Source organism: Tupaia chinensis, unplaced genomic scaffold, assembly GCF_000334495.1.
Source record: "Tupaia chinensis unplaced genomic scaffold, TupChi_1.0 Scaffold144952_1, whole genome shotgun sequence".
NCBI lineage: Eukaryota > Metazoa > Chordata > Mammalia > Scandentia > Tupaiidae > Tupaia > Tupaia belangeri.
In genome coordinates this window covers 4476918-4482363 of record NW_006204812.1, presented here as the reverse complement: position 1 = coordinate 4482363, position 5446 = coordinate 4476918, and positions in this window count along the sequence as shown.

Sequence of the window (5446 nt, the reverse complement as noted above, 5' to 3'; positions counted from 1 at the left end):
AGTGAGGAGAAGGGATTGCGGCATGGCCATCCCCCCTGGGGGGTGATTTCTTGCTCTCTTGCTTTCTGTCTGTCTCTCTCCCTCCGTCTTTCTGGTGAGCACACGTGCCCTATAGCAATGAAGAAAAAAACTTCTCCAAAAAAAAAAAAAAGAAAGAAAATACCAAGGAATGGAATGGCTGGGTCATATCATAGTTATATTTTTATTTTTAATTATTTATTCTTTTGCTCTAAGGAATGTGTGCTTGCCTAAGAGAGAGAGTGAGAGAAAGAAAGTGAGAAGGCAACTCCTAGGGGAATGGCCACACTGCAGTCCCTTCTCCTTTTATTCTTCTCTTGGGATTTTGGACACACACACACACACACACACACACACACACACACACGCCCCTCATGTTTTCAAGCTGCCGGGTCTAAGACTTGAACCGTACAGCTAGCCATGTAGGAGAGCTAGCTGTCTTAATCACCAGGCCACTGGCTGGCACTGTTTTTATCTTTTTTTTTTTTTCTTTTTAAGGTTTTTGCTATGGGAAGCTTGCACTTGCTGGAGAGAGACAGAGACAGTGAGAAGGAAAGTGAGAAATCACCCCTGGGGGGATGGCCACATCTCAATCTCTTCTCCTCTATTCTCCTCCTGGGGTTTTGGGTATGCACACACAGGTGCCTGGTGTGATTTTTAAAGGTGCCAGGCCCAGGACTTGAACTGTGGTCAACCATGTAGGAGTCCAGGGCCTTAACCATCATGACACCTGCTGCTCCCCCCATTTTTATCTTTTTAAGAAACTGTCACATTGTCGTACATTAGTAGTTGGTGCCATTTTATACTCTTACCAAACAGGGTGAGTTTTAGTTGTGCCACATCTTCACCAACACTTGATACGGCCAGTCTTCATAATCTGAGCTATTCTAGTGGGTATAAAAGGGTAGTTGGTTATGCCTGTAATCTGCACTTCCCTAGTGACTAGAAACATTTAAAATAAGATTTGAAGCAAGACATACTGAAGATAGCCTGGCTATTGCTAGCTTGAGGAGAGAATTTTCTGAATTCCTTCATATTGAAGCAAAATACCATCGTGGTTAAAACATGGGCTTGGCATGTGCATGATGACATTTATGCAACAAGATTCATCGCGTCATTGCTTGTAATAGCAGAAGAATGTGACCCGCTACATGAAGTCAGGTGCAGAACGTTCCACCTGTGGGGTCATGTCTGCGCTCAAAAAGCTGCACATTTTAAAGCTTTCTGGATTTCGGATTTTTGGATTAGGGATGCTCAACCCCTATCTCCAAGATATGTTACTAAGTAAAGCAAGTTAGTACAGAACGGAATGTAAAATATGCTCCCATTGCAAAACGATTATTTGAAAGGTAAAATATGTGTTTGTTACAGTTGTCAGAGCCTGGCACAGGGAAGAGGGAGGTTGGCTCTGAAGAGGGGAAGTGAGAAGCCAGGGGCTAGGGAAGAAAGAAGGCTTATTTCTTTACTGTTTATCTCACTCTATGCCCTCCTGCATTTAAGAAATATAATGGCATGAGGGCCAGCAGCTGGTGTGGAGGTTAAGGCAGCTGGAGCCCACATGGTCCACCTCCATTTGAATCCTGGACCTAGTGACTTGAAAATCATGCTGGGCACGCACGTGTGTGTGTGTGTGTGTGTGTGTGTGTGTGTGTGTGTGTGTATGCATGCCCAAAATTCCAAGAGAAGGGAGAAGAAGGGATTGCGGCATGGCCATCCCCTTTCTGGAAGGGCAGGGGAGGGTGATTTCTTATCTATCCTGCCTCTGTCTCTGTCTCTTTCTGGCATGCGCCTTGTAGCAAAAACCTTTAAAGCGAAACAATGGCCCATGCAGAAGCAGCTCCACCCACTAGAGCTCCCACTGTGGGCTGCAGGCACAGGGACCCATGAGAGCCCAGGCAGAGGCTGGTGTTGAGGGGCAGGGATGAGGCTAGGGAGTGCTGAAAAACATGCTGGGCACGCACGTGTGTGTGTGTGTGTGTGTGTGTGTGTGTGTGTGTGTATGCATGCCCAAAATTCCAAGAGAAGGGAGAAGAAGGGATTGCGGCATGGCCATCCCCTTTCTGGAAGGGCAGGGGAGGGTGATTTCTTATCTATCCTGCCTCTGTCTCTGTCTCTTTCTGGCATGCGCCTTGTAGCAAAAACCTTTAAAGCGAAACAATGGCCCATGCAGAAGCAGCTCCACCCACTAGAGCTCCCACTGTGGGCTGCAGGCACAGGGACCCATGAGAGCCCAGGCAGAGGCTGGTGTTGAGGGGCAGGGATGAGGCTAGGGAGTGCTCCAGAGCACTGTGGACAGGATCCAAGAGTTGTTGTCGGGTGGATAGCCCAGGTCAGGGGCCCAGGGAGGCTGAAACTGAAGCCTGGAGGAGGGGCCGGGCTGTGAGCCAGGATAGGCTGAGCAGAGGAGCACCTCGCACTCCACCACACAGGCCCTTGGCTCTCGTATGGTCTGGGCTGCTCACTTCTTGGCTTACGGATGGGAAGATGACACAGGCCAGGTCTTTACCTCCCAGCCAAATTGCTTCCTGTCTGCAGACCACATGCTGCCATGACCTGTGGGGCTTGTAGATCTGTGTAAGGAACCGTCCTCTGGGAAACAGCAGAGACGACTCCCGCAAGGAGGCTAAGGGGACAGGTGAGCTCTGCTTTCCAGGCTCGTTTAGATTTTATAATTCTTGGGGCCTGCAGGTGACGTGGTGATTAAGTGTGCTGGACTCCCACATGGCCGACCACAGTTCAAGTCCCAGACCTGGCAGCTTGCTTTCTCACTCACTCTCTCTCTCTCTGTTCCTCTCTGGTCAAATTTCAATGAATCAATCAATAAATAAAGTTAAATAAAATAATTCTAAAAAAAACCCAGACTTTACAATTCTTGGGCTGGCAGGTGGTGCAGTGGTTAAGGTGCTGGACTCCCACATGGTCGACCGTGGTTCGAGTCCCAGACCTGGTGACTTGCTTTCTCACTTTCCCTTTTTCTGTCTCTCTCTCTGATCAAAATTTTTTAAAAATGATAATAATAAGCAAAATAAATCATTCTTAAACAGAAGATTTGATGATTGTGACTTTACCAGAGGGCATTGCTAGGGAGAAGAGGAGAGAGGTGAGGAGAGGACAGAGAGGAAGAAGGGGGAGTAAACGCCAGCACATGTTACAGATTCAGGCTCAGCATATGGTAGTAGTTAATGGTGCGCTGACATTCACTGTGCAGACCCAAATTCCTCCAGCCCTCTGTCCTCTTTCCCACGCGCCCACCACCCCTCCCGTCTCCCACTCCCCTGACTCGCCAAGCTCTATCTGGACCCACTGGTTCCCTGCCTCCCAGTCTCACCCTGACCACCCCACCCCTCTGAGACAGCAGTTTTCAGAGCAGTGAACAGAGGGAATCCAACACTCACCCAGGGCTCGTTTTGAAGGACTCGGATCTCTGTTTCACTGGCGTTTCTTGTTTGGGGAGAGGGGTGAGGAGGTGAGAAAAACTTTAATAGATTTTTTTCCCTTCTTTCTCTTCTTTTCAGAAAACTGATATTTTCATATTTCAAGATCCAGTGAAGAATCAGTTGCTGACTCCCAGTCATATCAAAGAGAAAAAGTGAATAGAGGAGCTTGTTTCACTGGTCTAGCGAACTTTAAAAAACGTTAACAGGCTTCTCCTTTTTCTTTTTTCATTTTTCTTTTATTTATTTTTCTAAATATTGACTTACTTAATTCCATTTGTTATTATTTTTTACTTTGACCAGAGAGAGACAGAGAGAAAGTAAGAAAGCAAGCTACCAGGTCCAGGACTCAGACCATGGGCAGGCATGTGGGAGTCCAGCGCCTTTAACCACTACGCCACCTGCTTCCCCTATTTTTTTTTCCAATGTAACCTATAACTAAAATCTTGTTTATTCTCTGAACTTTTTTTTTAATTGTCAGAGGGTGTTTGCAGATGGTAGAAAGAAAGAGAGGAGAACCACCCCCATTGGGTGTGGTCACACCACAGTTCCTTCTCCATCAGTGTGTCCTGCCAGAATTTGGGGCACACATGCACACACAGTGGCCTGTTTTCCAAGTGGGGATGGGATGCAACCCACCATTGTCCGTGTGGGATCTGACTCCTTAACCACTGTGCACAAGGTCAGCCCATCTCCTGAACTCATGGAAGAGGTTTAAGCCCATGTTTGTGCAGTTGTGAGAAAAGCATGGCTTGTGTCTTCGCTATTAGGCGCCAAAGAAAAAATAAAACAAGGCCTCTTGGAGATTCTGAGACATACACCTGCTGGTAGTGACTTGCATACCTGCCACCCTCCTGTGACAGAGCAGTCCCCGAACAGACCAACTCCATGCCCCCTTTCTGAGCTGCCCCACCCGAGGGTGGATAGTGGCTGCCATGCAGTCTGTCTGCTTGTGGGCACGCACCTCTGGTTTCCACCTCAGATAGTAGTTACTTACCCCAGATGCTGAAGGCGTGATCCACGAGTGTCTCTTCCCTCGTCTCCGGCCTCTCTTGGAAGTGTCACCTCCACAGTAGGCTTTGCAACTGCCTCTCTCACCTCCAGTGCCATCTCTAATCCAAGCCATCAACCTCTGTCACCTCAGCATGCAATAGCTCCATGGCTTGTCTCTCTGCTTTGGCTTATGGCAGAAAAATTCATTGAAAAATTCTCTCTAGGAGCCAGTAGGTGGCATGTAGGTTAAGATGCTGGATCTCACATGGCCAACTCGGTGGTTCAAGTCTTGGACCTGGTGGCTCAAAAATCACACCAGGCACATGTGCATGTGTGCCCAAAATCCTGAGAGGAGAATGAAGAAGAAGGGATTGTGGCATGGCCATTCCCTCTCTGGGTGGGGGCATGGGGTGACTTTTTAACCTTTTCTCTCTCTCTGCCTTCTGTATCTCCCCAGTGAATGCCATGCCCTACAGCAAAACTTTAAAAAAAGTCTCTAGATGTCTCCTTGCTTTGGTTAGCTCCGCTATTCCCATCTCGTGTCTCGAGCAGGTGGGTGGGCTTTATAAGCCAGTTCTCGGGCTCACAGGGAGACTGTAAAGCAGCCCAATGATGTCTGCCTTCGTCGAAGGTCAGAGATGACATCTCATCACATGCTTTGACTGGGAGGCTGTGTTAGCCTCGACCCTGAGCGGCTCCCATTTGAGGTGCGTTTTCCGACACACCTATTGTTCATCTAGACAATGTCAGCTGCCTGGTCTGACGTAGCTGTACTTTCGTTTTTCAGTCCGCCGAGTGGAAGCCATCCACTCACTCACTCATTCACTCGCTGTGTTGTCAAGTCCTGCTAATCGGGAAGTGAAACATGGCCTCTGTCCTGAAAGAGCTCCTAGTCTTGTCTGGGGCCAGCGCTAGGAAGGGAGGATGGGGTTTGGAAGGGGTGCGTTAACACAGTGTGATATGTCCCCAGACTCCGAGGCAATGTGACCCATGACGAATTC